Source organism: Cebus imitator, unplaced genomic scaffold (genome assembly GCF_001604975.1).
Source record: "Cebus imitator isolate Cc_AM_T3 unplaced genomic scaffold, Cebus_imitator-1.0 Scaffold804, whole genome shotgun sequence".
NCBI classification, from domain to species: Eukaryota; Metazoa; Chordata; class Mammalia; order Primates; family Cebidae; genus Cebus; species Cebus imitator.
Window position 1 is genome coordinate 100,161 of NW_016108119.1, and position 24,066 is coordinate 124,226.

Genomic DNA, 24,066 nt, shown 5'->3' on the forward strand with positions numbered 1-24,066 from the left:
CACTTGCTCCCACCAGCTCAACAGGACTACTTATAATCCATGGGGCATTTGAGGAGAATCCTTAAGAAGGCCATCCTTCAGTAGTGGGAATAATGAGTTCTATCTACACTGACCTGCCCCCAAAAGAAATCATAAAAGCAATACCCAAAAGGATTAAATTGATCCCAAGTCACTTAACTGGTATCCCAGAACAAGAACAACAAAAAATAACCTGGTATTAAAAGTTTTACTGGGGATAGCATCATAGCCAGTGGACAAAAGGGAAACTTCACAATGTCTGACATCCAGTCAAAGAAGAGCAGGCATGTAAAGGGGCAGGAAACCAGGACACATAACGAAGAAAATAACCAATGGAAACGGAACCAGAGCTGACCTGATAGTAGAATTAGCCAAGAGGAGTTTAAAACAGTTATTATGACCATACTTCATGGGCCCAAAGAATTAAGTAGAGACATGGAACATGTCAAAATGACCCACATCAAACTTTGGAGATGAAAACCACACCATCAGGGATGAGGTGCTGTGCCTTATGCCTGTAATCCCAGCACTTGGGGAGGCAGAGGCGGGCGGATCCCTTGAGCTCAGGAGTTTCAGATCAGCCTGGACAATGGGACAAAACCTCGTGTCTACCAAAAATTACAAATAATCAGCCAGGTATGGAGATGTGTGCCTGCAGTCCCAGCTACTCAGGAGGTTGTGATGGGTGGATCGTTTGAGCCTGGGAGGTGGAGGTTGCAGTGAGCTAAGATAACATAATTTGCAGTACAGCATGGGGTACAGGGTGAGACCCTGTCTCGAAAGAAGAAAGAAAAGAAAGAAAGAAAGAGAGAGAGAGAGAGATAGAAAGAAGGGAGGAAGGAGAAAGAAAGAGAGAAAAGAAACCCACAATATCACAGATAGACAATACATTTGCTAGAAGGGATTAACCGCAGATTAGACATTGCAGAAGAAATGATTAAGGAACCTGGAACCATGAATAATTGAAAATATGTAGAATGAAACTCACAGGCAACAGATTTTTTTTTTTTTAATGAAAAGATTATCAGTGAACTGTAGGGAAGACTAAAAGGCCTAATTTATGAGTAATGGGAGTCCCTGAAAAGAAGGGAGGAGGAAAGGAACCATTTAATTTCTTTCTTCATTTTTATTAGGGGTGGGCTCTCACTATATTGCCCAGGCTGATCTCGAACTGCAGGCCCCACTCTGACACCTCCTGACTCGACCTCCAGAAGGTGTGAGCCACTGTGCCTGGCCCATTTCTGAAGAAGTAATAGCTGCAAAGCTCCCAATCATAATGAAAATTATAAATCCAGTGACCCAGGGAGCTGAGGAAACTGAAACACAAGACACATGGAGAAAACCACTCCTAGATACATCATGATAACATTGCCCGAATCCAGCCAGAAGAAGACACTACATACGCAGGAGCAAAAACGAAGATGGCATCAGCTTTCTTTCTGCTCTTGCCGGCCTCTACCAGGAGCAGCAATACTTGTGAGCAGACAGCAAAGCAGAATCTTTAACGTACTGAGGATGGGGGACGTTAACCTAGAATACGATATCAGAACAAATGTATTTTCAAAAGTGGAAGTGAAACAAGGACATGTAGTGACATACAAAAGCCGACCGAATTCACTTCGAGCTGACCCACACTACAAGAAACGTCAAAGGATCCTCCAGGCAGAAGGAAACTGATACCAGATAAAAATCCACATCCACACAAGGAAATGAGCGTCAGAAATGGGTCACTACACTAGTAATTTTTTGTTTTGTAAACCTCTTTTGTAAAAGTTTGACTATTTAAACAAAGGCAATACCAATGGGTTGTGGGGTTTATAACACGTGTAAAAGCAAAGTGCATGTCGGTGATAGTGTCAAGGCCAGAAGGGGAGGTATGAGATCACTTGAAGGTTGACTGTGATAAGTTAAAAAGGTATACTATAAGCCCTAAGGCAATTACTAAAATAACAAAAGAAAGAGTTCTAGCTAATGAGCCAAGAGAGCAGAAAATGGAATGATATGAAAACTGCCTGAACGCTATGATAGAGTAATTGCTCTTTCTGTAGTGATTGCACCTCTGTCCCACAGAAATACAAAACTACCATGAACACCTGTACAAGAATGACTAGAGCATTATATGTAATCGAAAAATCTTAGAACCAATTTAACTTCAAAAGCATATGAAAAGGGCTAAATGAATAACAGTAAAAAAAAAAAAATAGAGACAGAAACAGAGAGGACTTTGTCAAATGAAATTAAGGAATGGGTGTTCACAGAATCCTAGCAGACCTTGATTTATGTCTTCAAGTCCTACAGGAGACACAAAGGGGAGGAGGGTAAAGTAGGTCTCACTCTGCCTTTCCATGAGAGGATGTGCTAGACAGAAGAAAGCTGCCCATGGTTTAAGGATTTTTCAAATGCAAGAGACACTCCGGAAAAGGCCTCGAACCGCCCGCCTCCAGCATTGGAAACAAGCACACCAACTGGCTGCACCACACGGAAGGTCGAAGTGTGCTCAGGCCTCACCATGCAGAGCCAGCCCCATGTGACGCTAGCTGAGCCACCACCTTCTGTAGAAAAATTGTTCAGGCTCCAAAGCTTCGGAAACCAGAAGAGATGTATTTTGCCGGCTTATGTTGAAACCAGTGCATTGGGCAATTCCGAAGCTAAAAGTGCAGTTGAATGGTCTTCGCCCAGTCCTGCCCCTAGCCAGGGCTAGTGTCAGAGCCAGCATCCTGGGAAACACCCGGGTTCACGACTCCCTTCCCTGAGTCAACTGGCATCAGTCGGTGATACAGGAGAAAGGGCGAAAAGCAGAAATGCAGAGAGGTGGGAGAGAAGCAGAGGATGTGTGGACGAGGACAGGGAGACCTCCTGAGAGAGGCGGGTACAGGGGGGCCCAGGCTGCAGTGGAGATGAGAATTGTTCTCACCTGTGAAAATTGGGGGGAAGGGAGGGAAAAGCAGAGCAGGCAGGAAAGGAAGAAAAGCGTGAGCTCGCAGTGGTGGTCTTGCCACAAAGCTGCCTAATATCGAAATCTACTGATGTCAACAGTACTAGAGCAAGCTCAGGGGTCACTTGGCCAGTGGCTAGCTGTGATGGTACAGTGGCCAATACTCTGCATTGTAGCCACAGCAGCCTCTGTTCGAATCTGAATTATGGCAGTGTTGTTCCTCTTGGCCATCAACTCCCTTTTGATCCTCGAACCAAGGGTGTCAGGGGATGGGAAAGAGACCTCACAGCTCACTAACCTGGGAAGAAGTCCAAGGGAAACCCTGCTTGGCACAGCAAATAACCCAGTCACCTGTGTTGGTGGCTTACATGAAGCCAATGGTGTGCTCAGAACTGGTTTTCTGGTCTCTGGGGTTGTTATACATGAAAGGACATAAGCTTTTAATGACTTTGAACTCCAAACTGTGTCATGGTCTACACTGGTTTGTCTGTGTGCCCTGTCACCAAGTTTGTATGGTAACAGGAAAGCGTGGGGAAAGGCAATCTCATGAAAGGAGTCTTTCCACCTCCACTCCACCACATAGGAATGGACCTTGGGCCTGCGGCACTTCCTTCCCAAGAGGTAAGGAGTCCTCACAGCCTGTTCTGGACTCACCTCTTAGTGTGGGAATATCTTTCTCTGGGTCAGACTCAGTATGCCCCCCTTTGTTACTCTTAAACACGAGCATCAACCCCACTGCTGTATCTGCCCCCCTCAGGGGAGGGTGGGCCCTTCTTTCTGTTTCTCAAGAGGCTGTGTATGCAGGCCAAATAGCCCTGCTGCACCCAGAAGGACCTGCTGGCCATGGGATCAACAGCCACCACGAAAGCAGACCCCACTCCATCTCCTCCTTGTGTGAATAAAGTGTTGTTCTTCCATCCAATGCTTGACTGCATTGTATTTTCCTTGGTGATTCTGATACCAAGGCTGGGGTCAGAAGTGTTCAGACTTATACTCCTGCTGATAGGAAACAGGTGCCACTTGCTGGACAAGATGAATGAATATTCTTGTGTGGGTCTTTTTGTCAACACATGCATTCATTTCAAGTACTAGAATTGTTGGGTCATTAGGTAGGTATAAGGTTAACTTTACTAGAAATGGCCAATGGGCTTTTCCAGAATCGTTTCTCAGCACCAAGGAGAGTTCCACTGGTTGCACATGCTTAACAGCATGTGGTGTTTGCTGCCTTTTAAATATACCCATGCTGGTGGATGGGAACCCTCTACCCATAGGTAACATTTATTTTCTAAACACCAGTGGCTGTCTTAGTCTACAAGCAGGCATCTATTTTTGTCACTCAGATCACATTACATGCCTCCTGGACTGGGTGCCTGGCAAGCTCTGAAGCCCTTGACTCAAAGAAACAGATGGCTCAAGAGATCCCCTTGCCTCAGCCTCCAAGTAGCTGGGATTTCAGGCATACACCACCACACACAGCTACTTACAGTTTTTTTATTTTTATTTTTGGTAGCAACGAGGTCTCATTATGTTGCCCAGACGTGATTCCAAATTTTGATAGCATGCCAGACAATTGTGAATTTTCTCTTGTTGATTGTTGGATACTTTTGTGATCCTACAAATTTTGAGTTTTGTTTAGGGATGCACTCGCGTTGCCGGAAAGAAGTTTGAACTTTTCAGGTCTTGCATTTCTGATTTGTCGGGGGGGTCCACAGAAGTGCCCAGTCTAGGGGAAATAAGTTCCTACTACTCAGTCAAACCTTTCTGAGTTCTCTACCCTTGCCTTGTGAATTCTGAGGCATTCGTATTCTCCTCTGTCTGCTCTTTGGAAATAGATGCTATTCCACCCCTGTGTGAGTGCCAGACTCTATTCCCTCCCATCTTTTCAAATGGTTTTTCCTCTAATAGACCCAGGTAGTTTTCTAGTATGTCTCAGCACTGTGCTGCATGCCAGCTGTCGTGCTCTGCAGTTATTCCTGATTCACTTTCCTCGGCTCCCTCGCCCTCCTCTCTCTATGGACTCTATGATACCGCAGGTTCCCTGGACTCTCAGCTCAGCGTCTTCAACACAAAGAGCCCATTCAGATCCTCTTCACTTTCCCCTCCCTGTGCCTGATGTGGAAACCTTCTCAAGGCAGTAAGTTAGGCCAATTATAGGGTTCTCATGTCTGGTGCCAGTTTCTCAGGAACCAGTGATCTGTCCTTTTCTGCCTCATGTTTATTACCTTGAAAATATTCCTTCTGTGGATTTTGCCCATTTTATATTTTTTCTTCGTTGTTTCATGTAGGATAGTTCAATGCTATTCCTTTTACTTCACAGGAGTTGCAGCAACTCTATTTTTAGAAATAGAAACTGGAAAATGTTATGTGTGTACCTGTGCAACAATATTACATGTTCTTCACATGTACCCCCGAAGCTAAAATACAATTAAAAAAAAGAAAGAAAGAAAATGTTAATCTAGATTCTAAATAAGGAATTATACAGAGTGTTCAATGTATTTCATACTATGTGGAATAATGACATAAAGAAAACTCTTAGTTCCTTGCTGAGTGTGGTGGCTCACGTCTGTAGTCCCAGCACCTTGGGAGGCCAAGGCAGGTGGATCACGAGGTCAGGAGTTCGAAACCGACCTGGCCAAGATGGTAAAACTCTGTCTCTACTAAAAATACAAAAAATTATCTGGGTGTGGTGGCATGTGCCTGTAATCCCAGCTACTCAGGAGGTTGGGGTGGAGAATTGCTTAAACCTGGAGGGCAGAGGTTGCAGTGAGCTGAGATCACCCCACTGCACTCCAGCCTGAGGTACAGAGCCAGACTCTGTCTAAAAAACTAAAGACAGAAAGAAAGAAAGAAAGAAAACCTTTGGTTTCTGTATTTAATAGGCACCTTTCCATTTCTAACAACAGTTTCTGCTTGTCCCTATGTAGGGGAGTGTAGGAGCCCCTCATCCCATTCCCCAAGAGCTGAGCACATGTTCCTGTGAGGTCTGCAGTGAAAACCTGTCCTTTGGGAGATGTGCCTCTTGAAGAGCATGTCAGCCCTAATCATGGTTACCCTCCCAAAGGGTCTCCACAGGAAGGATGTGCAATGACTCCAAAGTGGCCAGGTGGGAAGTCTCAGCCTCCTCTGAGATCTCTGTGGGATCTAATGGGTAATACTGGGAGAGAAACCACCTTTACTGGACCTGTGAGCTGTAACCCAGACCTTGAATGAGAAGCAAAGATTATCAGACCCTCTACCAGGTCCTTTGCTGTTTTGCTTCAAAGGCAGCCCCAGAAAGAGCAAGCCTTCCATTCAGAGGATCTTTCCCTCCCTGTTGTGAGAAGGTGTTAATGTACCAAGCAGGAGAAATGCCAGGCAACGGGTACTGTTTGCATGTGAGTGTGTCCAGGATCAAAGTTGAGAAGCAAGAGGACCAGGAGGAGGAGCAGGGAGCAGGACAAGAGACCTATACACACCCACGTATACACACATCCGCATTAAGATGGAAACTAACTGCACATCAAAACCAGAAAACTGCATATGTGTGTATACCATGAAGAAGCAAAGAAAAGTACAAAAATACAGAACTTCGAACCAGAAGCCAAAGACAACAGCATTGTCAGAGAAAAATTACCTCTTGACATTAGGCAAAGTTTATCAAGAAAATTTGCCAAACAGAACCAGATAATTTGAATTCTGTAAAATTAGACAGAAATTCCACACTCCAGGGTCAGGTCATATTCCAGAAAGAGGGAGAACACTAGGCTAAAACTGAATTCGAATTTCATTTGAAAACGAAAATTTTAAAAGGCTCTTTCTACTAGTTAGTTAATAAAAGGAATAACCTGACTATGCCTAGAAGGAACAACAATTAACAATTCAGGGAACAAAATACAAGGAGGGAGTGGATGGACATCTAAAAAAAAAAAAAAGAAAAAGAGCCAGGGCGTGGTTCGCCACATTCTCTTTTCCCTCTTCCAGGAGCAGAGAGAGCATGGAGTGAAGTACACAAGGAGCAGTCTCAGTCGACCCAGGTGGGATGCATAACAGGGCAGAGAAATCCACCCTGTGCTGCTGAGACACACTGCACCGTGGGGTCAGTGTCACCTAACTTACAGCCTGGCCTGACTGATCCCTGTGTGTGACTGGAGGTAAAGGTTGCAGTGAGCTGAGATCACGTCATTGCACTCCACCTGGGCAACAGTGAGAGACTCCGTCTCAAAAAACAAAAAGTACACTTACTTGCCTCGGCAGTGAAGATTACTTACTTGTTATAATAATATAAATGCTGCCTATCATTTAACTAACATCATGATTTAACTATAATAAAAGAGAAATGGTAGCAGAAAGATAAGGTAATTTTCATCTATTGGAAGTCAATACATAATATCTGAAATTAACAAATCATGAATTAACAGTATCAGCATGTTTAGAAATATGGAGATAAATGTCAGAAGAATTAAAGGAATCATATTTGGGGAGCAGGTTTGGGGTGGCACAGGGATCTGCTGTTTTTTGTCTTAAACATCTTAGTACCATTTTTAAAGGAGTTAAAGGAGGATCACCATACATAACTTGATAAAAATTAATTTAAAAATATGTTTGCCAAACAAATGAAATGATTGAAAAGTAAGATGAATGAATGAAAATGTTAATTTGTTTTGAGGAAGAAAGAGTAGGCATTTTTTCCTTATAATTTAGTTTCAATATAAAATTATATAACATTTTAAATAAAGCAAAAAAAAAGTGTTTGGGATCTTTTTTTTTGGGGGGGGGGATCTTCCTTGGCTATTACTAAGACATATCTTGTCTAACAAATTCCTTCCTAACAGTCATCTCTAATTTCAAATCCCCCATTCTTTTTTTTTTTTTTTTTTTTTGAGACAGGGTCTCACTCTGTTGTGCAGCGGCATGCTTAGGGCTCAGTGCAGTGTTGATCTCTTGGGCTCAAGAGATTCTCTCACCTCAGCCTCCCCAGTAGCTGGACTAGAGGCATGCACCACCACACCTGGTTGTTTTGTATTTTTTGTAGAGACAGGGTTTTGCCATGTTGCCCAGGCTAGTCTTAAACTCCTGGGCTTAAGTGATTCCCCTCCCTCAGCCTCCCAACGTGCTAGGATTACAGGCGTGGTGCCGCTGCCCATTCTTTAAAAACAGCAGGATCAGAACATTATCTGTGAGCTCCCTGCTTGTGAATGGCATTATGTGAGGCATCCTGCAGAAAGCTGAGAGGGATTGTCATGACAATGAACGTGACAACAGCTGATGTTTATTGAGCTCCTCTTTTGTGCAGGCATCATGGTAAGCACTTTGTACACATACCTCATTTGAGCTTGACAACAATCCTATAAGCCAAGCACCCTTATCCCAACTGTGCTGCTGAAAAAACTAAGAACCAGGGAGGTTGGGTAAATGGCCCAAGGTCTCACAGAGCTGGCACTTGCACGAGGAAGTTTTGCTCCAGAATACAATATCTTAATCACTGCTATCTTGTCTCTCTAAATAAAAAAAAGACAAGGGTGCGGTGGCTCATGCCTGTAATTCCAGCACTTTGGAAGTCCGAGGTGGGCAGATCAGGAGTTCAAGACCAGCCTGGCCAACATGGTGAAACCCTGTTTCTACAAAAATAAAAAATAAAAAAATTGGCCTGGTGTGGTGGCTCATGCTTGTAATGCCAGCACTTTGGAAGGTTGAGGTGGGTGAATCATTCGAGGTCAGGAATTCGCAATCAGCCTGGCCAACATGGTGAAACCCTGTCTCTATTAAAAATACCAAAATTAGCTGGGCATGGTGGTGCATGTCTGTAATCCCAGCTACTTGGGAGGCTGAGGCAAGAGAATTCCTTGAGCCCGAAGTGGAGGTTGCAGTGAGCTAAGGTAACGCCATTGCACTCCAATGTGGGCAAAAGAGTGAGACCCTGTCTCAAAAAAACAAATGAATAAAATAAATAAATTGGCTGGGCGTCTTGGCTCACACCTGTAATCCCAGCACTTTGGGAGGCTGAGGCGGGCTTATCACCCGAGGTCAGAAGTTCCAGATCAGCCTGGCCAACATGGTGAAATCCCATCTCCTCTAAAAATAACAAAAATCAGCTCCGTCATGGTGCACACCTGTAGTCCCAGCTCCTTGGGAGGCTGAGGCAGCAGAAGCACTCAAACCTGGGAGGTTGCAGTGAGCTGAGATCTTGCCACTGCACTCCAGCCTGGGCAACAGTGGCTCTCCAACTCAAAAAAAAAGAAAAAAAAAGCCCATAAATTAGCTGGGTGTGGTGGTGGGTACCTGTAGTCCCAGTGACTCTGGTGGCTGAGGCTCGAGGATTGCTTGAACTTGGGAGATGGAGGTTGCAGTGAGCCAAGATCATGCCACGGCACTCCAGCCTGGGCAACAGAACCAAGCTCTGTCTCAATCAATGAATCAATAAGAGACACCTCCAATAGGTCACTATTCTCTACCCAGAAGGTGAAGGTTAAGAGGAAGAAATGAAAGATTCTATTCAATTCAGTGCATTCAGTGAACACTACTGAGTGCCTGAGACAGAAAGTGGGCTTTGAACTTACAAGCACAGCCTGCTCTCATTCTCAGCTTAGCACTCACTAGCTGTGCGACATTGGGCCAACGACGCAGCCTCTCAAAAGCAGGTTCATCCTGCCAACCTTGTGAGCTGTTGTGACCACAGGATGGAGGGATACTTGTGAACCACCGGCACAGTGCCTGGCACAAAGAACACAACTTTGTGGACTTTGGAAGATTGGCATGATGAAAGTGGCTTCTGGCAAGCAGAAGATAATGGGGTCTGAGCACTTGTTCTACAGCCACAAGTCAAAACCGCGAACGCTCAGGAAAAAAGACGGTAATGAAACACACATCCTGTCTGTGAACTTATGTGTTAACATTCACCCTGGCCAACTCTTACGTTGCTGCTCTTTCCTATGGGCGTTCCTCCAGGCTGGCGGTCATGGGAAACCTGCATGAAGCCTAGGCAGGGGGCAGGGCTAGCCACAAGGAAATGCACAGGGAAATGCAATTACTGATGGTTTCTCCTGTATTGATTTCTGTGGGGAAATCAGTCTTCTGGGTTTTGAGGTGCTAACCCCAGGCAGCTGGCATCAGTGCTAAGGCGGGTCTCAGCCTGCCACTACTTTCCAAGCGTAGCTGACCGTTTTTTCCTTCATTCATGCATTCTTTTGTTCAGTCAACACATATTAATGGAGCCCCTGCGTCTGGTGCTTCAGCACTGAGCTAGGAACAGAACAGGTGAACAGGTGTGCAGAAGCCTCCTCCCTGTCTGAGGATAGTCATGGAGGGCTAAATCTAACTGGGCTTTGGGCAGACACTTATATTATGGAAAGTGGCGTGGGCTACCTTTGAGACGGCTCACCCAGTCCTGCCTTTGTGGAAATGAGGGAACCCAGGCCCAGGCAGCCTCAAAACTGGAGGCTGCAGAGACAGTAAGTGCAATGTCGCATGCAAACCCAGGTCCTCCGGGGACCACCTCTGTGGCCTTCCCTCCCCTCACTATATCGCACTGCATCCACTAAAACACCAGTGAGGGAGAGATATTTGAGGGGTGTGTTTTCATTCTTTCTCTCTTTTTTTTGAGAGAGTCTCACTCTGTCGCCAGGTGCTAGGCTGGAGTGTAGTGGCGCTATCTCAGCTCACTGCAATCTCTGCCTCCTGGGTTCAAGCAATTCTCCTGCCTCAGCTGCCCGAGTAGCTGGAAATACAGGCGTGCGCCACCACACCCAGCTAATTTTTGTATTTTAGTAGAGACAGGGTTTCACTATGTTGGCCAGGATGGTCTCCATCTCTTGACCTCCTGATCCGCCCACCTCGGCCTCCCAATGTGCTGGGATTCCAGGCGTGAACCACCGGGCCCGGACGGTTTTTTTTTCTTTTTAAAAGAATTAGTCAGTGGATCCCAGAGCTGTCTGTCTCTGGAGATGAGCTGCCTGTGAGCCAGGTGTATGCAGAGCAGTGTGAGAGGAAGGACGAGGAGAACAAGAGACTGCAGATAAATACGAACAGTAAGTGTCGCTCTCCAGTCCTCCCGGTAGCCAGGCTGTGCTTCTGCTCCGGACTGGCAGTTGCTTCACTGTGCAGTGAAACAGCCCAGCTTCCAAGCCATACACAGGGGAGTCCCGTTCCCACTTCAGGCATCTTTTCTCAGGGTCCGATTACACAGACCCTCCATTCCGGTCACACACCATACCCTGTCCCACCTAAGGACTGTGGCTCAGGCCTTTTCTATCACCTGGAATGCTCCTGTGACTCCCACAGGGCTGCCCAAATGACTTTTCCATGAAGGACACCCCAGCTGGAAGTCATTTTTCTTTTCCCTGGAATTCTGTACACTTAGCAGTTGTGCAAGCAGCTTGGTACAGGCTGCCTTGCTATCCAGTTCCTAACTTCAAGCCTTGTTCCTCCCCTAGGGAGGTCTCTAGGGCCCCTAGTTACGTCTCTGGTCATTAGGTTCCCCATCTTGATAGTTCCAGTTCCCAGCATTGCACCCTGTACTCTGCACGCACCTGATCAATGGCTGTCAAGCCAGGCACATGAACCCTTCATATCAGAACGCTTCCTACACAGCCTGCAGGAGGGACCAGCTGAGCACAATTCTCCCTGCTTTGCCCATCAGTGGAAGTCACAGGACATTTCTCAACACCATTCACCTTAAAAACATCTTTTTTTTTTTTTTCCTGCGAAATAGTCAGTCATCCTCCACCATCTTTTGGTAAATCGTCCACAAAATTAGATAAGAAGAAATATCCCTTTGTTTCACATCCTCTGACTCAGTTACTGAGCATTATTCCCTGGGGTCAGCGGTGGTGGCGGAGGGGAGGAAAGAGGAGAGCTGGGGGGTGCGGGGGAGAAGACAGTATATGTGGAAGGACACAGCATTACGCTGTTTTTTGTTTGTTTGTTTGTTTTGTTTTTTTAAAGGTAGTTCTGGCTCACAGAAAGGCCACTACCTGGCAGGCTGGTGGGTCACTTCCTGTGAGCGCTGCGGGGCTACATCTTGATAGCTACAAACTTGCTGTCCTCCCAACGCGTACTCAGCGGGTTCCCAGACTCCGGTGGTGGTAGTCGGCGGTGGGAGAGGCGAGACGGGCGCCGTCTTAAGAACCATCCGCTCATACTCAGGTCTTCACGCCCCTGGGCAGGTGGCCCTCGGCCAGCCTCAGCACAGCTCTCCCTGAAACGCGGTGCCCCGGCGGCTCTGCGAACGCGAGGTCCCTCTGGGGAGCGCGGCTGAGGGCGCTCACCTCCGTACGGCCGCCGTGGGCTCTCCTGGGTCCGTCGGCGGCACGAAGGGCAGGGCCTGAGGGCAGCTCCCAAGGGCGCGAAGGGCCTCCCGAAGGTCGGCCGTGCCCCGCCGGGGGACGTGCAGGGCGCAAGGCGTGGAGACGGGTCCAGACCCGTCTCCTCCCGGCCCCTTCCCCACAGCGCGTTTGCGCCAGCCCTGCCCGCCCATGCGGCCAGCCCAGCGCCGCGGCCTCCTTCTCCGACCTCCGCGGCCCGGGCGGGGTGTCACGGGCTCCCCCAGTCACTACGGCAGGCCTGTGGTGCCGCTCGCGCCGCGCGGTCTGCCGCCTCCTCACCCCCAGTCCCCACCGCAGCTCCGACGGCCCGCCCAGGCGCCGCGGTATCCGCGCCCGAGCTTCGGACCCCTCTGAGCCGCCGCGCGACCTTCCTGCCTCCCCAGCCCGGCGGTAGTCCCGGCCTTCCGCGCCTCCGGCGACCCTGCCCCGCGCCCAAAGCACCCCGGCGGCGGCCGCGCCCCCCGCGGAGTCTCACCGGCTGGGAGCCGACCAGCGCCGGGTGGTCCAGGAGTCGCAGGGAGGCGCCACCCAGGGCCAGCACCCCCAGCGGGGGTCCCGGGACGGCGGGCGGCGGGCTGCGTGCGGCCCCCATGGCCCCGGTGGCGTCGTGGAGGGCTCGGCCCGGCTGGGCGCGCAGCGAACGATCGTTCTGGGGCTTTCTCTTCAGCCACTGCTCGAGTCGGCTCCGCTCAGCTCGCTTTCGGCTCCCAGCCCGGGACCAGGGGCGGGCCGGGCCAGCGGAGGGGAGGGGCTCAGGCTGGGGTAGGGCCTGACTTAGGCTGGGGCGGTGGGGCGGGGGGGGGACTTAGGCTGGGGTGCGGAGTGGTGGCTTAGGCTGGGACAGGGGGACTTAGGCTGGGGCAGTGGGGGGCTTAGGCTGAGGCGGGGCCTCCCGGGTTCCTCTCTGTGCCCCTCGTCCCGGCCCTCCGCTCAGTCCTCGTGGGGTCCCTTCGCGGCCCTCCCCAGCCGAGCGCCCCAGGTGCTCTCCTCCCGCTGCTCCCCGGCCTGGCCCGTCCCGCCCCCAGTTGAGCCCGCGCCAGGATGGGTTCAACTCCAGCCAAAGCCTCGCCCGCCTCGGCACGCACCCTCCGCCCTGGCGGTGCTGCGGCAAGGTCGATTTTAATCCTCCGCCTCATTCTCTTGACTCTTGGACCCGTTCAGACTCCTTGTTTCTTTCCTGGGTCATTGGACGTCAAATCCCAACTTGGGATTCCAGGAAGTCCATTTTCTTACTCCCTGTCCTTTTATTTTTATTATTAATTTTGAAACGGAGTTTCACTCTTGTTGCTCAGGCTGGAGTGCAGTGGCGCGATCTAGGCTCCCTGCAGCCTCAGCCTCCCTAGCAGCTGGGACTACAGGCACGTGCCACCAGGCCCGGCTAATTTTTGTGTTTTTAGTAGAGATAGGGTTTCGCCGTCTTGGTCTCGAACTCTCCACCTCAGGTGATCTGGCCTCCTCGTCCTCCCAAAGTGCTGGGATTACAGGCGTCAGCCGCAGCGCCCGGCCGTAGTTTTTATTTTGTTTTATTATTTTAGACAGGGCCTCGCTTTGTCTTCCAGGCGGGGGGTGCAGTGGTGCAACCACAGCTCACTGCAGCCCAGGCCTCCCGGGTTGAATTGCTCCTCCTGCCTCTGTTTCCTGAGTAGCTGGAACCGCGGGCCCCATCCCATTTTATCGTCCCCACCCCTTTGCCTGGTTCTGCTCGCTGTGCTTTGATGGCTTTCCTTTCTCTTTCTCAGGACAAGGACAGACAGCTCTGGGCTGCAGGGAGGAGGGGACAGCAGTCACTTCCAGCGTCCTGGCTCGGCTCCGGGACACTGAGTTCCTGGAGGGCAGGCGCCCACCTGGTCTGTGCGACTCTGTCCCAGCTGCAGCTAAGAATGGTTATTCCCCAGAGGCGGACTCCACGGCCCCTGAAACTGTCGCCAGTGAAGTACACGTCTCACCAGTCTCACCATCAGCACGCGGGCTGCCTGCGGCCTCTCCCCACGGGACCCTCAAGGGCCCTTTCAAGAAGGCCCACGCTTCCCCATCCTCTGTTCCCGCGTCCAGCCCGACCCGCCGAGGTCATCCACGCGCTCTTGCCCACTCGCCTCTCTTTCCTTCCTCCCAAGCCCACCAGCGTCTGCTTCTCCTTGCCTATCAGGTGCGCTTCTGCCTGGCCTTGACACGCACGGAGTCTGCACTCCGTGGCTTTTCCCTGTATTCTCCACTGGCCTGGAGAGGAGGCCCACGTCTGGGGCGGCGGATTTTCTGGCTGTCCGAAGCACCCGCTAACCCCAGAGACATCTCTATGAGCCCCGCCCACAAACAGTACCCAGCTGAATGAAGCCTGAAACTCAGGGGCCTTCAAAATATCTTTGCTTGTCTGTTTCTAAAACAATTTTGGAAAACTGCATCCTGTCATACGACTTCTAAAATTCTCTATCCTAAGTCTAGATGTAGCGGATGTAATTGTTATGTAAAAATTGGTGGTTGTCCTAGGCAGCTTCTCAGATGGCTCCTAGGATCCCACCTCCTGGGAGTCATGACCTTCTGAATCCGCCTCCCAGAGGGTGGGCTGGACCCAGAGGCTCCGTTCACTGACAAACATGGGAAGTGTGCCCGCCTGGCTGGAAGCCTGGCAGTGATACCACCAAGCTTGATGTCCAAAAGAGCAAAGAATATTTCTCCAAACAGAAGTGAGCGGGCTGTTTATGCCAGGCTTGCAGTGGGCAGCCATGAGAACAAAACCTCTTTTGTATTTTTTTCTTCCATGAGTAAAACACAAAACTTCAGATTCAAAAAAAAAAAAAAAATAAGAATGAGAATAGAAGACAAAAATGATGGGATGCCACTTACAAGATTAAGTTACAAAAAGATCCTGACATCTGTCTTGCCCAGCCCCTCCTGCTGAGCTCCTAGCTCTTAGGGAAGCCATGCTGTGAGCCTCCCTGGGTGGGGCCCAAGTGGCCGAGAATGAGAAAGGCCTCTGTCCTGTGCAAGACACTGAGAACCTCATCCATCATTGCAATTATTGGAGCCTCCACCCACACCTGACACCTTGACAGCTGGTACCTTTCCTGGCGGGCAAGTGTCTGGAAGAGGTCATGGGGATGTTGAGATCCTGGAGGTCCATTCCCTTCAAATGTATTCCCTTCAAGCCAGGGCGAGCAAGTTTTTTTCTGGAAAGTGTCAGATAGTAAATATTTCAGACTTTGCTAAAGCTATTCAACTCTGACCTTGTAGCAGTCATCAACAATATGTGAACAAACGAGTGTGTCTGAGTTCTAATAAAACTTTATTTATGGACACTTAACATTTAAATTTCTTTTTTTTTTTGGAGAGAGTCTCGCTCTGTCACTAGGTGCCAGGCTGCAGTGCAGTGGCACAATCTTGGCTCACTGCAGCCTCCACCTCCCGGGTTCAAGCAATTCTCCTGCCTCAGCCTCCAGAGTAGCTGGGACTACAGGCGTGTGTGACCACGCCCAGCTAATTTTTTGGTATTTTTTAGTAGAGACAAGTTTTCACCATGTAGGCCATGATGGTCTTGATCTCTTTACCTCATGATCCACCCACCTCGGCCTCCCAAAGTCCTGGGATTACAGGCGTGAGCGACCGCGCACAGCCTTAAATTTCATATAATTTTCATTCATCCCAACATATTATTTCCCTTTTGATTTTTTTCCCCGGATCATTTGAAACTGTAAAACTAACTTAGCTCCCTGGAGGCTACAAAAACAGACAGGACAGACTTGGGCCATAGGCCCTAGTTTACGGATCTGTGCCCTAAACTTCCCAAGGCATGCCTCTTGGAAAGTCTTAATGTAACCTCAGGGTAATATGTACTCTCATTTGAAATTGCCATTCTGGTTCTGAACTCTGCCTACATATTAGAATCCCATGAGGTGCTTTTTGAAATACCAGTGTACAGCCACACTCTTCCACACTGGTCACTTCCACACCCTTCCAACACAGGTCACTTTCACGACATTTGAGTTGGTGAGGTCACGAGCCCTCTATCCAGGTTGTATTAATAACTAATCACTCTGCTCCTTGAATGGATTCTACACTTTTAAAATGTTTTACTGTCTCTCTTATATTGTCTCTCATTCTCAAGTCAGATGTAGCGCTCTCCCTCACGGTCAATGGACCAATTACTTTTATAACTATAATCTTTGATATTTTTAAACAAATATCACCTGTATCTAACAATTTCTTGATATAATAAAATGCCAATCCAATCCAATTAATATTAATACTAAGGTGACAGCAGAGAGGATTGCACAGTAACCGCTAATACATACTGCACGTCGTTCTTTTTACGAGTCAAAATGCTCTTCTAGTATGCTTTGCATTTTATTTTGTGCTGGAATACCACTCTATAGCCATGATTTCTCTCAGATTTGTTTCTGTGAAATAGAATGACAGACAGGTATTTCCTTTTCTTTCTTTCTCTTTTTTTTGAGACAGAGTCTTGCTCTGTCGCCCAGGCTGGAGTGCAGTGGCGCCATCTCGGCTCACTGCAACCTCTGCCTCCTGGGTTCAAGTGATTCTCTGCTCAGTCTCCTGAGTAGCCAGAATTACAGGTACATGCCGTCACACCTGGCTAATTTGTATATTTTTAGTAGAGACGGGTTTCACCATGTTGTCCAGGCTAGTCTTAAACTCCTGACCTCAGATGATACGCCCACCTCAGCCTCCCAAAGTGCTGGGATTACAGGCATGAGCCATCGCAACTGGCCCAGTATTTCCTTTTCATTGTTCAGATGATAACATCTCCTGTGGAAGATCCCTTAGGCTTGCTGTTGTCTCCTGAGTGCCATCCCAGATGCTCTGAAAGCATCTTGCTTTCTGAGAATAGATGTTATAGGCACCAAGGTATAGCTACTTTGCATCAGGCTTGGTTCTCTTAGCGATGTGTTAGAGACCCCGTTGAGGGTTCTAGGGGCACATGTCAAATTGTTCCATGTGAGTCGAAAATGGGTGATCCTGCTGTGGGCTATTTTTAGTAATGGTGCTAGAAAAGTTATGCTTTAAAAAAGTGAATAGTTCACAATGGTGTTTCCAATGTAATTCTCATTTAGCCAGTCCTTAATTGTTTTTCAAAATAAAAATGAGGGCTGGGTGTGGTGGCTGATGCCTGTAATCCCAGCAGTTTAGAAGGCTGAAGTGAGAGGATCGCTTGAACCCAGGAGTTTAAGACCAGCCTGGGCAACATGGTAAAACCTCATTTCTACAAAAAATGAGCCAGGCACGGTGGTGCGTCCTATAGTCCAAGCTACTCAGGATGCTGAGGTGGGAGGATTGCTTGAGCCTGGGAGGTTGAGGCTACAGTGAGTTGACAACACACCACTGCACTCCAGCCTGGGCGACAGAATGAGGCATTGTCTCTAAAACAAAATAAGGCCAGGAGCAGTGGCTCACACCTGTAATCCCAGCACTTTGGGAGGCTGAGGCGGGCAGATCACCAGGTCAAGAGATAGAGACCATCCTGGCCGACATGACGAAACCCCGTCTCTACTAAAAATACAAAAATTAGCCGGGCGTGGTGGCACACACCTGTCATACCAGCTACTCGGGAGGCTGAGGTGGAAGAATCGCTTGAATCCAGGAGGCAGAGGTTGCAGTGAGCCGAGATTGCACTACTGCACTCCAGCCTGGTGACAGAGCAAGACTCCATCTCAAAAAACAAACAAACAAACAAAAAACCAAATAAAAAAACAACAAAACAAACTAAAAATCTTATGAACAGGCCAGGTCCGGTGGCTCATGCTTGTAATCCCAGCACTTTGGGAGACCGAGTGTGTGGATCATCTGAGGTCAGGAGTTCAAGACCAGCATGGCCAACATGGTGAAACCCCATCTCTACTAAAAATATGAAAATTAGCCAGGTGTGGTAGTAGATGCCTGTAGTCCCAGCTACTCAAGAGCCTGAGACAGGAGAATCACTTGAACCCGGGAGGCAGAGGTTGCAGTGAGCCAAGATAGCGTCATTGCACTCCAGCCTGAGGGACAAGAGCAAAACTCCATCTCAAAGAAAAAAAAAGTTATTATGAACAACATATCTATTAAATTCAACACAACATTCCCCACTAAATGTACCAGAAGTGAGGGTTCCAAGTTGCTAAATATGTCAGTTACATTTTATGGAGATTGAAAGATGGACGCCTCTTATCTGATGAGAGAATGCCACGAAACTGTAGAAGTGATCAGCTTTTATTTCTAAGGGGCAAATAAACAGATGTATAGAGTTTTCTTGCCTAGATCACTTGTCTTAGAGCACAGGACTTCCCAGAAGCCTGATTTTCAGAATGTGGCTGAGAGATGTCAGTGCCACTTTTCTCAGAGGTGAGTTCTTAGCGGAGATAGAAATTGTTCCTTTTCTTTTCTTTTTTCTTTTTTTTAGAGACGGGGGTCTCGCTATGTTGCCCAGGCTGGAGTACAGTGGCTATTCACAGGCGCAATCCCACTACTGATCAGCACGGGAGTTTTGACCTGCTCCGTTTCCGACCTGGGCTGGTTCACCACTCCTTAGGCAACCTGGTGGTCCCCTGCTCCCGGGAGGTCACCATATTGATGCCAAACTTAGTGTGGACCCCAGGTCGGCATAATGCACTACAGCCCAGAACTCCTGGGCTCAAGAGATCCTCCAGTCTCAGTCTCCTGAGTAGCTGGGACTACAGGCACACGCCACCAAGCCCGGAAAAATTGTTCCTTTTCTATTTTTATTTCTAAGAGGATTTAGAGTTAGAGCCAGAGAGAGCTATTTAAAGAAAAGGTTGGGGAGCCAGTCCAAGGAATGTTAAACTGAAGTTCATAGACAAAATCTAGGAAGTTTGTAAACACTTGGAAATCATTTGAAAAATGTTTATTTGAGTGTGCTTTTTCTCTGGAAAAGAGTTCATAAATCTCATCAACTTTTTGAAAGAGTTTTGGCATTGACAAAACTAACCCTAACCACAACCACCACGCAGCCAAGCCACAACACTGAGGCCCTGATAGAGAAATTATGTGACTGAGGCTATCCAGGTAGTTAGTGGCAGAGCCCAGGGTAAAGACAGCCAGGCGGTGTGCTTGGTAAAGAAGTTAGAAATTTTTAGCTCTCAGGCCAGGGGTGTTCCTGTTACATGAAGCCAGAGTGAGAATAATTACATGCAGGAATAGCAATTAAATTTACATACATATATATGTATTTTGAGACAGAATCTTGCTCTGTCACCCAGAGTGGAGTACAGTGGCATAATCTCGGATCACTGCAACCTCCGCCTCCTGGGTTCAAGCGATTCTCCTGCCTCAACTTCCCCAGTAGCTGGGATTACAGGCACCCACCACCACGCCCAGCTAATTTTTGTATTTCTAGTAGAGGTAGGGTTTCACCATGTTGACCAGGCTGGCCATGAACTTCTGACCTCATGATCTGCCCACTTCGGTCTCCCAAAGTGCTGGGATTACAGGCATGAGCCACTACACCTGCCCTAAATTAATATATTTTTAAAAGGGTACATTGGTCAGGCGTGGTGACTCATGCCTGTAATCCCAGCACTTTGGGAGGCTGAGGTGGATGGATCACTGAGATCAGGAGTTCGAGACCATCCAGGCCAACATGGCAAAAGCCTGTCTCTACTAAAAATACAGAAATTAGCCAGGCTTGGTGGTGGGTGCCTGTAATCCCAGCTACTCGGCAGGCTGACGCAGGAGAATCGCTTGAACCCAGGAGAGGTTGCAGTGAGCTGAGATTGTGCCACTATTCTCCAGCCTGGGCAACAGAGTGAGACTCCATCTCAAAACAAAAAAAAAGAAAAAAGAAAAAAAAAAGAAAAAGTACATTGAGATTTGAAGAAAAAGAAAAGAGGGTTGTAGGTGACGGACTAGAAATAATGTTGGGAGAAATAATGTGAGATGAGTCCATAGAATGAGAGGCTCAGAATTTTCATTCCTATTTATGGGAGGAAGAGAGAATGAGGTGGTGAGGGGTACAGAACGATGAGAAAGTCCTTGTCAATCACATGGCTAGAGACTAATGATCACTGAGAAGGAAGTAACATATACAATCATATGCAGAGTATTTCTCAATCAAAATTTCACTAGGGTGCTGCGGAAGTAAGCTGGCTTTACTTACCCGGCGGAAAACCAGAAAGAAACACACAGCCCGAGATCCTCACCAGCCTTGTCCCAGCACTCAAATATGAGGATGAGACAGTCCCTGGGGTCACAGATGAAAAAACTTCAGAAGATGTCAAGAGAATCACACTTAAAGAAGCTTCTTTTTTTTTTTTTTTTTTTCTTTCCAGACGGAGTATTGGTCTGTTGCCAGGCTAGAGTGCAGTGGTGCGATCTCAGCTCACTGCAACCTCTGCCTCCCAGCTTCAAGCAATTCTTTTGCCTCAGCCTCCCGAGTAGCTGGGACTAGAGGTGCCCACCATCACGCTTGGCTAACTTTTGTATTTTTAGTAGAGATGGGGTTTCACCACGTTGGCCAGGATGGTCTCCATATCTCTTGACCTCGTGATCCACTCTCCTTGGCCTCCCAAAGTGCTGGGTTTACAGGTGGAAGCCACGGGGCCCGGCCATTTTTTTGTTGGTTTTTTTTTTTTTTTTTTTTTTTTTTTTTTTTTTTTTTTTTTTTTTTTTTTTTTTTTTGAGACAGAGTTGTCTCGCTCTATCGCCCAGGCTGCAGTGCAATGGCTCATTGCAACCTATGCTTCCCTGGTTCATGCAATTCTCCTGCCTCAGCCTCCTGAGTAGTTGAGATTACAAGTGCACGCCACCACACCTGGGTACTTTTTGTATTTTTAGTAGAGAGGGGGTTTCACCACATTGGCCAGGCTGGTCTCAAACTCTTGATCTCAAGTGAGCCACCCACCAAAGCCTCCCAAAGTGCTGGGATTATAGGCGTGAGCCACTGCTCCCTGCTTAGACTCAGACTTCTATCTCCATGATGCCCCTCCCTCAAATCCGCCCCACTCAAGCATACAGAAAACTCCCTGACTCATGCATTCTGCACTGGAAAAATGAGATCGAGATGGCCAACCAGCTTCTCCACCATCGTGGGTTCACTGAAAGGAGACCTGTCCCTGACTCAACCCACAGAAAGCATCTAATGTGCCTGAAAGTAGAAATAATATCCCAGAGGACAGCCAGAGGCAGAGGGGAAGGCAGGATCGTCTCCAGCCCTGAACCCTTTGCTCTAACTTGGCTGAAGCAGACACTGGATCAGCGTGGCTGTTCAGAAGCAGCACGTGGTAGGTTTGTTTCAGAGGTCCCCTGGGCACATCTCCTAACCATCCTTCCCACAGTCCGGAATGTCCCCTTTGAGATCTCGTCCCAACGGGTGGCACTCAACTGCTTTCTACACCAAGGCAAACCTGGCTTATGCCGCCATCTAGTGTCACAAAGGAGGCGGTGACCTAGCTGGAAAAAAAGAAAAAAAAATCAACAGGTAAATTAAAAATAAAAACTCCGGCCGCCGAATTCCTCGCGTGCGGCGGCCGCTGACCGCCCGGCGTCCGGCCAGACGGAGAGCCCTGGTCCGGGGCGCCGGGGCGGCGCTCGGCTGCTCCCCGATGCGGCGGTGACCCCTGGGGCTGTGAGCCACGCGCGCGCCGTCGAAGCCTCCCGCGCCGCCTAGGTACTCGGCGGCCGACTCGGGCTCGTGGGAGCGCGTCTGCCAGCTGGCAGCGCGGGGCGAGCCGGCGCTTTCCTGTGGAGCGGGGTCCGGGCCCGCGCGTCCCCCGGGACCTGCAGCCTGCGAGCCGTGCGTGGACGTGGCGGGTCCCGGCGATCGGCCCCGTGCCAGGGCGCCCCGGTCCGAGGCGATGGCGACTGTAGCCACCCGGTGCTCCAGCGGGAATAGGGGTCGCTGCTCCAGGAGGAAGTTCACTTTCTCCGGCAGATGTTGGCAAAGGACCTGGAGGAGTCACAGGGCGGCCAGTCCTCCGAGGTCCTCTTGGCCACCGAGCTCAGGGTCCAGCCGGCCCAGAAGGAGCAGGAGCTAGCCAGAGCCAAAGAAGCCTTGCAGGCTGGGCAGTCCCAGACAGAAACGCATCTGCAGAAGCAGCCCCTCCTCTGGAAAGGGTGGAAAGAAAGGAGGCCTGGGCATTCCCGCCCAACGGCGGGGTCAGGGGCTGAGTCCACGGGCCTGGGCTGCTCTCCTCGTGCTCCTCGCTCACTGCACAGGTCGGGGCAGGCCTTGGAGACCAGGTTTCAGTTCCCAGCTTGTGTCGGCTCCTGCGCCTCAGACCCCGTGAGCCTTACAGTAGTGGGTGCCCACACTCACCTGTCTGCGCCTGCAGGCTTCCTTTCCTGGCCTGAGCTGACTGGACCACTCCCCACCTCTTCATCCCTGGGGGCATCTGCTCACCTGCACCCTGGGCTGACTTTTCACTCCCCACCTGTGAGTCTCCGGGAGTATCTCAGGCTCACCTGCACCCTGCGCTGATGCGGCCACTCCCCGCCTGTGCGTTCCCCGGGGTGTCTCAGGCTCACCTGCACCCGGTGCTGACTCGGCTACTCCCCACCTGTGTGTAGGCAGCGGCGTCTCAGACTCACCTGCACCCTGTGCTGATGCGGCTGCTCCCCACCTGTGCATCCCCGGGGGTGTCTCAGGCTCACCTGCACCCTGTGCTGATGCGGCTGCTCCCTGTCTGTGCGTCCCCACGGCATCTGCTCACCTGCACCCTGAGCAGTGGCTTCCGTGCTGGTGACTATATGACATGCTGGGACACATCCTTGGTTTCTCCTGAGATACGACCCAGACTCAGGCGCTCACCAGGGCTCTGGCTGAGTTTGATTTTCACTGCGCTACTGCTCTTGGCGGTGGAAGCTGCTTTAGCTCCTCGCCGTGTTCAGATAAAAGGCGTGTAAGACAAAACCCCTGGCCCTGAAGAGGGAGACCCAGGCATCTCAGATCAACTTCCAATTGACTATCACACTGTAGTTCAATAGAAGAAAAGGCTGAAAGACTGTCACCTCCTGTTTCACCTTCCTGTAGGTGGCAGGCTGGGTCTTGTGGAAACTCTCTGGAAGGCACTATTTTTACTTAAAACAAGATCAAACCAGAAACCTTTTCATGTGTGAGTCCTAACACTGTAAACTGGAATGCTTTCATATGTGATTCCTGAAGCTGTAAACCAAGACCCCTCTCATATGTGATTTCTAAAGCTATAAACCTAAGATTCTTCCATGTGTAATATCTAAAGTATAAGCCTATCTAAAGGCAGAAACTTCCTTTGTCAGATGAGCTGAATTTGGACCCCCGGCTGTAATAAAAACACTTTCCTTTCCCATTCGGCGTTCGGGAGCTCTGTTTCTCGTGGCCGATCCTGTTACAGGTCCAGAGACCTTGGCTGCGGGTGTCTTTCCACTGAGAGGCTTCTGTGGAGCCCCTGAGGAGCCGCCTGCCTCAGTGAGACATGCCCATGAGCAGAAGACAGACAGGCAAACAGATGGTGCCTGATCACAAGGCAGCCTCGGGCATCTGAGGAACGCACAGACGGACCAGACAACCCAGCCCAATGCCCAGCCCCCTAGGCTCTGGACTAAATTAGTAGGAGTCAGAACTGTTTTCTGTGCCTGGAAATTCCGATCAGTACAGCCACATCCATCCGCACATGCACTTGAGCATCTGATTCCGTACAGTGAGCCTGGTGTGTCCAGTGATGTGTCCAGGGCTGACGCGTTGGCACTCACCCTGCACATGGACACACTCTCCTCTGTCCCAGCCAGACGACATGTGAGGGGGACAAGGCCAATAACCACCCTCACTGCTAACAACCCCCGGACTCACCCTCCTCTTCTCTCCATGGCCGCTGCCTTCCTCAGGCCTCTCGCTCT

General features: G+C 49.4%; 1 long non-coding RNA gene across 1 annotated transcript; it reads left to right on the plus strand.

Annotated features, from left to right (window-relative positions):
• The first annotated feature begins 1,596 nt into the window (after positions 1-1,596).
• Positions 1,597-24,066, plus strand: LOC119469743. Its single transcript, XR_005198580.1, has 3 exons — positions 1,597-1,744; positions 23,791-23,794; positions 24,055-24,066. It is a non-coding gene; the product is annotated as an uncharacterized LOC119469743 (long non-coding RNA).